A 13,749-nucleotide genomic window follows, 5' to 3' on the forward strand; every position below is an offset into this window, starting at 1 on the left:
GCCAAAGACTGACTGCCTCCATTACACGTCGCAGAGATGCAGTAATTCGTTTAGAAGGAGCCGACCAAGTATAAAGTGCATAGAGAATGTGATTTTGCAGAAGGTCAACATTTCTGTATTATCAATCCTTTTTATTAGTGTTTCGTAATATTCTAATATTTTGAGGGTGGATTTTTGATTTTTGTGATCTTAAACCGTGATCATCAACATTACAATTTTCATTTGTAAGTGATGAATGTCAAATGTATGGAATTTTTAAATTACCTAAAAATATATACTTTTTTGTGATTTTCCATTTTCTTTAATGCACCTGTAAATATCATAGGTGTAAATGTGATTCAAATGTATTTGAATCTAAAACAATCCACAGTAAGATACTATGTGTACACCTCTTTAAAAGTAAGACACCATCTTTCACGGAAGTACAAAAACATGAGCACAGCAGCTACGTGAATGGCTGCAGACAGCTGCTGCATGAAGCAGCACCGGAGCCTTTAGGAGCAAACGATGTGAGCGTCAGTGAACTGAGGCCACAAGGACCACAGAGCTCCCTTATCTTGCTGTCAGTCAGGGATAGTGGTTATTCTGATCATATAAACACAGACTTGGAAAAAAGGGAAAATAAAATGTAAGACTAACTGCCTGTTCATGGAGAGAAGTGCTCATCTTTATCTGAAGTGTGTTAAGTCACTTTCCTGCATGATCCTTGGTGACTGTATGCGTATTGGTACAAACTTACAAGGTATGTGAGTGAGGAGAAAAGACCTGATCAGCTGCAGCAACCATGTAAAGTAAAAGCTAACAGGCAGCAGGACTATACAGTGGTTAATTATCACACAGTTGCCCAAACAGCCTTAACACTTCTGAGTTAGTTCACAAAAACATGGATAAATTTACTGCCTGCTTTGCCTTAACACTGCAGTTTACTCTCCCCTTTTTCTGTTAAGCTTTTCAATTTGTACAGCACTCAAAAATTCACTATTGTGGTTGATTAACAGCTGGAAACTCATACAATCTTTTGAAATATTATTGACACTGAAAGTCAAATATAAAGATCAGATCTGCCAACAATCTGAAAACGTAAAAGCATCCAATATAGCAAATAAAAGAAAAACTGCACAATATGTCAAAGGTGAACAGGCCTCTGCAACACTGAAGTCTTTAACCCTATAAACTTCTGGGCAAGATCCACAAAGAATGGATTGCACGTGCTAATAGTGCCGTTATTTGCGCAGAATTAGCTCACGCAATCTGCCCTGTTTTAGCGCCTTATCCTCAAAAGAATTTGCTCTAATCATATGCAGGTGCTAACACGCCCACACAGTTTGGCAGCTGAGCGCTATTTGCGCCTCTGATTGCAATAAGCCGCATGGCATCTAGTAGCGCAAGGATCATGCGGCCTGGCAACCGGTATCTGCAGATGATTTCATTGTCGCTTAGATCAAAAAGTGATACTCTCCTCTGATAAATCCTTTCTTGTGCGCGCCTGCCATCTTGCCTGCCACGGTGCCTTCACCTGGCTACAATCACTGCTGCCATGATTACCGCAGAGTCCTGGCATGACAGCCCTTATATAGGCTATGCTCCACAGTTACCACCAATTGAGAGCAATTTGCAATCATTTTGAGCGAGAGAGAGAGTGAGAGAGGGAGAACGAGATATTGAGCGGATTTAATACATGGGTCTCACTGGTGGTAAATAGCACCGCTTTACTGCCTGTGGCAATTAGCGCTTGTCTTTGAGGATTAGGTGGTATTTGCAATGAGGCTCATTTGCATAGGAAGGGGGCAATTTTGCACTGAATTTATGAATATTCCCTAATTTACATGCATGCAAATTGGACTGGCGCAGCGAGGAGTGGCAGTGCAGTTTGGGTTCAGTTTACGTGCATTTCACCCTTTGCGTATGCTTTGAGGATTGCACGCTATTTTTTCTGTCATTTGCACAGGTTTAGCGGTCGCACAAAAGCAGTGCAATCCTTTTGAGGATCTGGCCCTCTGTGTTTTATTCTGGGCTTAACTTTACTTAAAAGAGGAAGAAGTAAGTCGTTTAGCTAAACATGCTAAAAGTCAGAATACTTTTATGAGAACTGCATTCCCAAGCTGCCTGCTGTGACTAAAATCCCACATCATGCAGAGTTTGAAAGCAAAGAAAACTAAATCTGTCTCTAATCCATTTTTAAATTGATTGTATTGAAAAAAAACATTCATAGAAGTGCACACTTTTAAACTTTTTAATGAGTTTTAGCACTGACTGAAAAAAATACACGCCTGATCAGAGAGGAAAAGTCCAAGTCAACCGATTACAGTGAATTCAAGAAGCTGAGAGGTGCAAGGTTCATGCATTACAGGATGTAAGCATATGCAGGACATGCATTCACTGCTACAATTTAAAGAAGATCAATTAGGCTGTTTTTAGAAACAATAACACTTGAAACAGTTCAACACTGAGTTTAATGGTTTAGTGTAGTATTTTTCTTGGTGTATTTTTTCTCCTTCTTGAGGTTCTATCTCCACACGTATTGGTCGTCTCCACGACCAATAGAGGGCGACACTATGATGTTACCGGCCCGTAGGAGCTCAGTGGGCAGTGAGGTCTGCAAGGTCTGTCTGGTGGGCAGAACAGAGAGAGGAAGACTGAGACGGGGGGAGAGGCAGAATGTGTGTGGGAGAGTAAAAAACACTAAACAGAAGGTGAGGCGAGACAACTGAGTGGGGGGCCAAGAGACTGAGATGTACTCTGAAGGGGTGTGTGTGTGTTTGTGGGGGGGGGATCAGGCTTATGTATGAGATCTTGCATAAGCGCAGGTGTCAGCAGGTGCATGCAAGCACTAATACAAAGTGGTGCATTGGCATCTGTGTGCGCTCATGCATATGTGTGTTTGTGAGCCTAAGGACAATACTGCTGCCTCATTACCCGACTGTTTCCTCCAGTCCAGCACTAATGAGCAGCTTCATTGTCACTGTGGTAATCAAGGTCAAGCCTAGGCCATCACACAAAACTATGCACACACGCCTTTACACACTCTGAGACCCTTTGCATTCATTTTTGGGTGTGCGTGTGTGCTCAAAACAAATTCATGTTTTTGAACAAAAAAAGGCAGACTGACCAAAATAAAGGTAACATGGGTGGAGTTTTGCAGGGTTTTGAAACAGTTTCATAGGAAGGATGTGGGTGGGTTTTACATCCCTCCTCTTCAGTCTCCTCCTCTTCTCTTGATGAGATGCAGACAGAGAGACAGAAAAAGCAGAAAAGGGAGGGGATACATGAAGACAGGTGGAGTTGGACAGAAAAAGAGGAGCAGACAAAGAGGCATAAGAATGAGAGAGCGGAGAGCAAGAAGGGGCTGAGGCGGTGTGTGATATACAGGGGAAGGAAAAGTGGGAGGAGGCAGAGAGGCGAGGTGAGGAAAAGAAGAGGGAGGAGTAATTAAATAAAAAAAATCAAGACTTAGCCCTTTAGTGTCATCCCTCAAGACTGACCTGACACTGCTACAGCTAGCTAATGTCATAGCAACAGGGAGAAGGAAAGTCTAATGGGTGCGGCATGGCAGAGAAAGCAGGTACAGGAGAGGAAGAGGAGGTAAGGGAGGAAGGAGGTAAGTAAGGGGAGGAAAGAAAGAGAGGGGAGAGAGTCAAGGACAGAGACATGAGTCTATAAGAGTGATGTGAATGATATAACATGTAGGAAAGGGAGTGAAACAGGAGGGGGCATGGAGAGTAGGAGGGCTGGCATGGAGCCAGAGGAATAAAGGCCATACTGTCCCTTTCTCCCACTCCTTAATTTCCTCTCTCTCTCTGTCCTCTTCTACCTGTGTTTACCATTGTTTCTATATCTAATTATCCCTTCTGAATTATTCACTAGAGTATCAATAATTCAGCTTTAATTAGCTAAGACACAGCAGACAGAGTAGGACCTCACCTCAGGATAGACAAGACATAGTGAAACACATCCCCCAAAAAAAGCACTATGGAAGGATTACAGCTTTGTCGGCTCTTTTACACTCTGCTTGTGGGTGTAGTTTGAGGATATTTATCGATGTGGATCAATTGATTAAATGAATGTTAAAATGTTTATCTTGGAACAAAAAAGGGAGTAGCACATATGTTATTTTGGCTGGATGATTTTTAAAGAAACATGACAAAAGTTGAAAGTGAAGGGTGAGTCTGAGTTAACAACATTGTTTAAAAGAGGCCTTTTGTTAAGAAAAATACCTGAAGTTAACAAGAGATTAGTTTTTAATATTGTAGAGGTCATTTTAACCATGTCAACCACACATACAGTCTGTTTGTATAACAACTCTGTCTTCAAATCAGCCAAAAAGTCTCACAGTTTAGTTATATTTAGCTCACAGCCTTGAAAAATTGACATTCAGATTCAAAATTTTGCACAAATCTTATATCTATCCAAATTTTTCATCTTGACTTTAAACTAGAGCCCGACTGATTGATTGATTATATTATATCGTATCACAGATTAATCAACATCGGCCAATATGTAGCCGATATATTAACTTTTTTGCTGCGTGGGGATTTTGTCTCTGCTCCTGTCGCTCTGTGTGTGTCCCTTCTGAACTCAGCCCGAGCCTGGCCTCTTCCCCTCAAACACAGAGTTCAGCAGCAGCTCTCCGCCACTCAGTGTTGCCAACTTCGCAACTTTGTTGCTTTATTTAGCGAGTTTTTCCCCTCTAGCTACTTTTTTTTAAAAAAGGGACTAGCGACAAATCTATTGACTTTTTCTGGTGTTATTGGAGAGTTCTGGAGACTCTGACGTGAAAGCACGTAACGTTGTTGCTCTTCTCAGTGAGCAGCAGGTACTGCCGTGGGTCCATTATGTTCATTATGTTCATATGTTTATATAGTAAGTTGTGTGAGCAAACCCGTAATTTCCACATACAATGGCTGTGCCGTGCTTCCGGCGCCACATTTTTGCTCCGACCAAAAGTGAACAACCTTGCACACTGGAAGCATGTCTACAGCCCTGCGCAATGCAGAGCAGCTCTGATCAGCTTGGGATGAGGTAGAGAAAGGTAGAGATCACAGGGGAAGGTCATGCAGGAATAGTTACTTATTTGGGGCGGATTTGCAATTAATTTCAACATGATTCCATTGTTTTATTGCTTCTACCATGAGTGACTTCACTATGAAGTTAAAGGTTAATGTTTGCTACAAAGAATCTGTGGTTTCACGTAAAACTCTGTTTATTTTTCCACATCGGTGGTGCCGATGTAGCTCTGTGACCTGCTGACCTGATATAGTGATGATTTGCGGTCGGGAGTCCATGCATTGCGTTGTGTTTTGAAGTTGACCAGATATCTTGCACTTTTTCCCCACTGTTTAGATTGATCTGCTCTTAGTGGATTGATGGAGTTTGACCACTGAAAATAGACCTGCAGCATATCTCAAATAAAGCAGACTGGAGCACGGGTAGTGGAACTGCTTTGATTGACCAGAGAGGGAGTGAATTACTCCGTAACAAAACTTGCCAGCAGATCGTGGCACAGCCATTGTATGTGGAAACTGGAAGTTACTCCCTAACTTGTGTGTAGCTTGCCACTGAAGACGAGGTTAGCCTGAAGTCAAAACTTTGGCCCTTGAGTAGTCAAACAAGTTTCCCCTGTGCTTTCGGACTACATTCATGATAATCAAGTTCAAAACGTACTTTGCACAGCATTGAGAATGGAAATCTCCCAAAGTTTAGATGTTTTTTTAGTATGTGGTGGTGTTGCATTGTCTGCTTTCATTCTGTTTTCTTCGCACTTATCTCGCCATTTAGCTTACATAACTGTGAGCAAAGATAGTAATGATGCACGATGGCTCACTCCTTAGCAAAAGAATGCACAATGACATAACAGAGAAATCATCAACAATTGAATTTGTCAGCGACTAATTTTGTCATTAATATTTACGGACAACGCCAACAAATCCTTTCACCCCGACTTAGCAACAACCTACGCTAAAGCTCAAGGGGCTGCCGCCTCTCATTTAAACTCAGACTGCTGTAAAAAATTAAGACACAAATGCAATGCAATGCCATCCATTAGTGGGAGGACACCAGAGCACCCAGAAAGAATCCACACATCCACAGAGCGGATGTGCAAACTCCACAGAGAGAGGCCCTCTCTAGGATTCAAACCAGGAGCCTTCTTACTGTCAGGCAACATAACTTATCACTTCACCACTGTGCAGCTGACACAAATGCAATACCTGATCTGAATTTAAATGTGATACTTTTTCGTATCACATAAAGAAGGAAATTGTATTGTTTTAAATCACATGGCATCAAGAATATCTTATCAAACCTCATCAGAAAGTAAATAAGCCAGAGTTGCATTAAGGGAAAGCTATTGTTGCTTGCTGCCTTTTTAACAATGCTTCTATGTAGAAACAACTAGAGGACAAAACCCTGAAGGTTCTTGTAGCTAGTGCCTCAATTTCACAATTCAACACTGAGCTTATTATCATTATTATACTATTCCATAAACAGTGACTTATTACAGAGTCTGTCAGTTTTTATATAACTATATCTTACACTGAACTCAATTTTCAGGCAATGGGACAATTCAATTTAATCTATTCAATTCCAATTTACATTACAACTCCAAACATGGCACCTATCCTGTAATGGAGCATCTTTTTCCAACATTTTTTCCAACTTTTTCCTGTTATTTAGTTTCAAGAGGGGTCGACATATCAAGGCTTCATACATATCTCAGCTGTTTCCTCATTACTTATTTGAATGCATGCAGTTGGCTTTAGATAGCCTTGAAATCCCACTGTTAATCTTTATCAAAGAGTTCTGTGGCAAAACGTTTTGTAAACAAACTTCTGGAAATGGATGTAATTTTGGAGGAAGCGTGACACGAACATGATCAAGTTTTCAAGATTTCGAGGGGGCTCATGAGTCTGATGATCATTCACACGCAGCACAGAGCAGAGGTGAAAGTGACAGCTTCATGTTTCTCTCAGTCCCTCTACCTGTCCGTCTTCTCCGTGTTCATCTCATCATATTATTTCATTAGCAGGTTTGCACAGGACCAGGACTGTTACAGAAACCTGTTTTATCCATCATCCTTTTTTAGATTTCCCATAGACACTCTTCTGCTAGACACACACACGACTCATATGCAGCCAACCCAGCATCTATGTGGTACAGACAGATTAGCAACAAGGGCCAAAGCCACTATAAAAGATTCCTGCCTAGAGCTTATGACTCACGTCTGTGTATGTCTGTACGCTGTGTCTGTGAATGTGTGTTCCAGACAAACTAGAGTGTACACCAATAAGATCTGTGTGTGGATCGATTGGCCTCAGACTGTGCCTGTGTTGACAGGCGGACCTGTTGTTCTCTGATTGATCCAGCCTCTGTGTGTGTTATGTGACTGAGTGAATCATTTTGAGAGGAAAGCTTTGTAAAGAGACTTTTATAGCTGGTTGTTATTTTTATTCTGTTGTTTTTTCTGCAGGATGTTTTGTCCATCCTATGCAACCATCCTCTTCAAAGACATCCTGCTTTGTAAAACTCCAACCTGTAATTTGAACATGGTCCATGTCCCCAGTTCCTTCTGTGCTGTGGTTTCGCTCTGACTGACAGGGTGAACCCTCGTCCACTGGATGTGTCCCTGAAGCAGAGTCCAGCCCTGAGCAGCTGGCGACACGAGATCGCAGGAGCAGAGAAATGAAGTTTCAAGTTTTAAGATCACCTGATAGCAAGTATGGAGCGAGAACAACATGTAAACTACAGGTTCCTTTGCCTGTCTGAGGTTGATTTGCTGTTGATATTATCCTGTGATATATTTTCTTTATTGCTTCTACTACGGTTGGGTGCATAAATCATTAAAAAGGTTTATGTTTTCAAAAAAGGATATGCAGTGTCAAATAACCTGATAATAAATCATGTCCTGAAACATATTATTATTCCTATTCTATGTTTTCCTGTTCTATGATTTTTTTTTATTTTATTAAATGTTTTAAATGTTTTAGTTACTTGTAAGTTTTTATGTTTTAGCCACTGTTCAGCATTTTGGTAAATGTATTTTTTTAAAACCGTGCTGTATATAAAGAAAGTAGATTGGATTGGATTATTAGTTGCTATTGAAACCGATAACAATACGCTGGGTCAGCCTTCTGATAGCAGCTCTGACACACACACACACACACACACACACACACACACAGGAGAGGGAAAAACTGAGGCGACACAATTCTTATAAGCTTTATAAATGAACATGCTTTGTTGTTTTTGTGCTACTTGAACATCCTAGCACATTGATCCAAGTAAGATATTGTGAATCCAACCAAACTGGTGAGTTGTGGTGTGTTGTTGATTATTCTTCATAATCTAAACAAACATCATATCAGATTTGTCCAGGGTAAAAACCTTATTACCATTCATAACAGCATGGAGCTAAAGGTGAAAAACAAAAGTAAAAAAAACAAAAAAAAAACAAAGGAGGCCGAGGATAAAGCTGAAAAGCAGGAATGGCAGGTTAGCACTAATGGTCAATGACATGCTAGTGCTGTGGCTAGGCTTAACGCAGGCGCCTCAGCTGCTGAAATATTTAGATGCCGTACAGAACGAGAGACTCATTCACTTCAAATCAGCCCTGACAGAAAGAGAGAGAGAGAGAGAGAGAGTGAGAGAGAGAGAGAGAGAGAGAGAGAGAGAGAGGAGGCCCACTTTTCTACCTCCTCCTCTGCTCAAAGGTAACAGCACAGGCAGTCAAATGGACAGCCCCACATGAATAATATGCATGTGTGACATTTTTGTTTTTACTTATTCATTTTTGCCCTGGCATGTTGGACCTTTGCTTCAGTTTGTTTACAAGAGAGAAAGAGTTTAAAGGCAAAGAAGTGCAAAAGGGAGCTAATTTGTCCCCGTTTGCTTTGGAGGCGTCTCATCTAAGCACATTTTCACCCTTTTACTCATTTGTGCACACAGGGGCATACACTAATGTTGTTTTCTCTTTGTACCTTTATTTCTTGCTTTTATGCTTGATATGCTTAGGGACCATGCCTAATATTTCTTACAGTTTCTTTTTATTACTTTTACTCATTCCTTCAAAATCTATTTAACAGAGGGAACATGTGCTCCACAGGCATGATGGAAGAACATGTTTTTGTAAGACTTTAGGGCCAAAATCAACTTTTGTTTCAGTACTTCAGTATAGTTTAATAAAAAAACTGATGGTATTAAACATAATAAAATCCTTGAATATATTTTCACATCAGTTATCCATGATGATGCTGTAGTGAAGATAACCCCTTTAATGTAAGTCAGATCTTCTTTGACACTGTGTTACTTGCAGTATAATCCTTCAACAATAAGCTTTATTGTCTCCATCAGGAAACAGTGATTAAAAACAAAGTGTTGTAGTCACAATTCCTGTACTGTATCCTTACTGTAGGTCTACTCTTAATCACTGATCTAATGTGAGGCGTCTAATGTGCTGACAGTTTCTCATCCTTTCATCTCAGCCCATCTTTGAGTCACTCTCGCTTTCAGTCATGTACTCGATTATCAGAAGCACTCTGGTTTGATTAGAGCAAATGCCAATCACTGTACTGTATCTGGTTCAGTCCTTCAACGCAGCATTTTGTGCTTGAAGCAGTTTAAGTTGTGGCCTGACATAAGAAGATTATTATCTTTCTGGAATTATTCATATTGTACACTGTTTACTTATTTTACAGCTTAATATAATGTTTGTTACTTAGAGTCAGTAATTGCAGCATTATACACAGTTTGAGCACATGAAAAATCTGCACTGATAGATCATGTTAAAAGCTAGACCTTGGAGGATGGTCTCTAACCTTCTCACCGTAAATACGTAGTGTGTTGACTGTCAGAATAAATAGAAGTGGACAGTAACTATTAAGATTTGCTCAAATTACTGTAATTGAGTAGTTTTTGTGTACTTGTACTTTTTGAGTACATTTTGGAAACAGCATCGAGCATTGAGTACATTAAAAAGCATCATTGCTGAGTAAAAAAACTACTTTCTTGGGTAAATTTATAGACCAGTGAATTTACTTCTGGAGTAAATTTTAACCAAATTACAGTGCATTCAGAATGTATAGACTCTACACTTCTCAATTGTGTCATGTTGCAGCCTGATGCTACAGTCGTTTAAATGATTATTTTCTCATTAATTACCATAATCAAATTACCATACTCAAATGCTGCAAGAAGTCTCTCTTTGGTAAAGTGCCTCACCCCATATGCATATTTGCACTAACTAATCTACTTACCATACTTATTACTGATTTTATCTATTTACCATACTCAAATGCTGTAGGAACTTTCAATTGCAAGTAATTGCAGCATTTGGATGACTGATGCTTTACGTAGTCTAAGACAGCAGTGTTGAATGATGCATAAAGCCAGACAAATTACTTTGCTACTCTAAACTCTTCCTAAAGAAGAAATCCAAAAGTATTATTTGACACCATAAATAACATGGTCTCTCCACCACCTTCCACATGATCAAATTTTAACATGATGACTGTGATAATCTTTTATCCGTCTTTATTTAAGAACTAGAGGATATAAAGTCCAATTATGTACACATCCCCTCAACCACCTAGTGGGTGCTCCTTTCAAGCTACTGTCACATAAGCAAAAAAACATTCCTCTTCCCCCCTGGATATCATTCCTGCTTCTCTGTTTTTTAAAGATTTGCCTGTTGTCACTCCTGCTATTTTAGCCATCATAAATGCCTCACCATCCACAGGATGTGTCCTGCAACATTTCAAACATGCCACTATCCAATCCATTTTTAAAGAAAGCCAATTTAGATCCATCTCTACGCATTAGTTATAGGTCAATATCCAAATTTCCTTTCTTATCTAAAGTCTTGGAGAAAACAGTAGCAAATCAGTTGGTAACTTGGAGACACAATATATTAGACAAGTTTCAGTCTGGTTTTAGGAAAGAGAAATCTGCTGAGACTGTTCAGTGTTGGTTCTCCTTGATATTAGCTCTGTTTCTGACACTGTTGACCACTACATTATGTTAAAAAGGTTTAATGTTTGGGTTGGCATTTCAGGCACTGCATGAGAGTGGTTTTTATCCTATCTTGCCAACAGAACAGTGAGTTTTAGTGACTGTGTGTCTGAGTCCTCTCCACTTTCATGTGGGGTACCACAGGGCTGCCCTTTGGAAAAATTATACCATTTTGACACAAAATATCACCTATATGCAGATGATCTATAACTCATTTTCACATTCAAGTCTAGTGAAGCCACAAAACTGTCCAACCATCTTCAGTGTATACATTTTATAAATCTCTGGATGGCTGACAATATTTAGAGCTAGATGTTTCACAGGATAAGTTTGTCCCCTTAATCTTGCAGAACTTGGGATGCCTCTCAAATGCTGGTCACCTAAGTCTTCGTGACCTAATTGTTACTTTTGATCACTCTTTTACATTCAATAATCATATCAAACAGCTAACAAAATCATGTTTTATCCATCTTAGAAATATTAATAAACTTGATCACTCGTTTCCCACGCTGAACATATAATGCTTATACACGCCTTCATCTCATCACATATTGATTATTGTAATTCACTCGTCTCCCTCAACATTTCCATGCCAAATCACTTCCAATCAGTCAGAAATGCTGCACACAGAGTATTAACAAGGTCAAACAAATTCTTCCACATCACTCCTGTACTCAGATCAGTTAACTGGCTTCCCGTTACATTCAGAATCAAGTTTAAGATCCTAACACTTACAGATCCCTGCATGGTCAAGCTCTAGATCATTTGTCAGAAGTCATCCACCCCAAACATCCCTGCATTATTCTTCCTTTACGGTTTACATCGAGTTAAATGTGTTTTAATGGTATGTGCTCCTATATGTTGCTGTGCTGTTGTTGTTCTATCCTGGTTGTGGTGATTTCATAATCATCACTTATCCTCCGTATATTATGTCTGTGTAAAGCAATATGTGACTGCTGTTTGAGAAAAGTGCCAGATAAATAAGTTTTACTTGCTTATCTTAAATGATCTTCTCTCCTTATGTTAATCTGCCCACATTCTTGCATGTTTTATACTTCTGATCATGTCTAGTCAGCATCCTTTCACCCTGCACATCTTTCAACCAAACTATCAATGCACACAGACCTGTAAAATACTAGAAAGAAAACCTACAAGAGCTGTACATATTTAAATCTTATCTTTATATACTTTTTAAGCTTATTTATTTCTTAAATTGAATGTTTAATGCCTGTACACTGAGAGCAAAGCTAACCAGAGTCAAATGCCTTGTTTCGTAAGCATACTTGGCCAATAAATCTGATTCTGATTAAGCTACACTTAGGTGTCCCATTTTAACAATGTAAAAACAAGATTTTATTGACATGGGTATTCAGAGTCTTTGCAACAACAATTGAGTTTAAATCAGGTGCCTCCAATTTCTCTCGATTGTTGTTGAGATATCTCTACACCTTGACTGGTTTGCACCTGTGCTAAATTAAATTAATTGGACATGGTTTGGAAAGGCACACACCTTTCTAGAAGGCCACACAGCTGATAATGCATATCAGAGTGTGTTTTGCACTGAGAAGAGGATCCTCTCTAACCACTCTGCCATAAGCCAGGATCAGTAGAGGGCTGCAGTAATGGTGGTCCTTCAAGAACTTTGTCCCATCTCCACACAGGATCTCTGGAGCTCAGTCAGAGTGACTAGTCTGTCTCTGAGCTCTGCAGGCAGTTCTCTTGACCTCACAGGGCACTGAGTGTAGATTAATGTGGTAAAAAAAAAAAACATTTAAATGACTGTAGCATCAGGCTGCAACATAAATTGAAAAAAGTGAAGGGGGTCTGAACACTTTCAGTGCACTGTAAATGTACTTTAACTTGAGAACAGTAGCCTTGTACTTCCCACCTCTGTTTAATAGTTCTATTTTCACATGCTCTCCTTTGAACTCCAGACCTGATTTTATCTCTTCATGTGCTCCGCATTTTATTTCCAGTCCCAGTCCACATGGTTTAACATTCTTCATGTTCTTAAACAGACACACTCCTGAACAGCCTGAGGTTATCTTGCTTTACAGATGATTTCAGACATTTGTAAAACTCATATCGCCAGTAAATTTAAAAATCTTTAATGTCTAATAAATTAGCTTTTGATTCATTTAATTGGCAATCTTTGTAACAAGACTTCCTGTCAAGAGTTTCGTCATACCTTTTATGAGTTTTTGCTTCTTTTACTTTTACTTTCTTTTAATCTTATTCTCTTTGCTTTTTGATTGATTGAAAATAAGCAGTTTTACTGGGCCAACTTCTCGAACTCTTGAAAGCAGCCTCTGCTGCAGCTAAGGCATCTGACATGACTTTCAGATTCCACACAGCCACTGTCCGGCAGTGGTACTATGAACAGAATATAAAGGTGAAAAACAAAACATTTTAAGACAAGATAATAATCACATGAAACTATTTTCCAAAATCGTTTATAATTCAAAAATTTGGCTGTCATATACCATCCTTATAAGTTAGTTGCTAATAGCGTTGGGTGGTTGTTATTACTTCATAACCTCTACTTTTCTGTAATAAATGGTATTAATGTCGCACAACTAAAATAAATTGTCGCAGGTTGGACCAGGCACACTGTGGCTAGCAGCCTGCATGCCTCCTCAGTCATTACATTCAATCCTTTAAATAATGCTTATTTTACCAAGAAAATGATCAAATCTCCATCAAAGATGACCATAGGGTGTTGTAGTGTTTCACTGTCCCATGGCATGC

At 39.5% G+C, this 13,749-nt stretch overlaps 1 protein-coding gene across 1 annotated transcript in view; it reads right to left on the bottom strand.

Moving 5' to 3' along the window:
• LOC121515900 (A disintegrin and metalloproteinase with thrombospondin motifs 2-like) overlaps positions 1-13,749 on the bottom strand; it is a 191,803-nt gene that overhangs the window by 128,195 nt on the left and 49,859 nt on the right. The gene's annotated exons all lie outside the window — the stretch shown is intronic.

This window comes from Cheilinus undulatus, linkage group 10, assembly GCF_018320785.1.
Source record: "Cheilinus undulatus linkage group 10, ASM1832078v1, whole genome shotgun sequence".
NCBI lineage: Eukaryota > Metazoa > Chordata > Actinopteri > Labriformes > Labridae > Cheilinus > Cheilinus undulatus.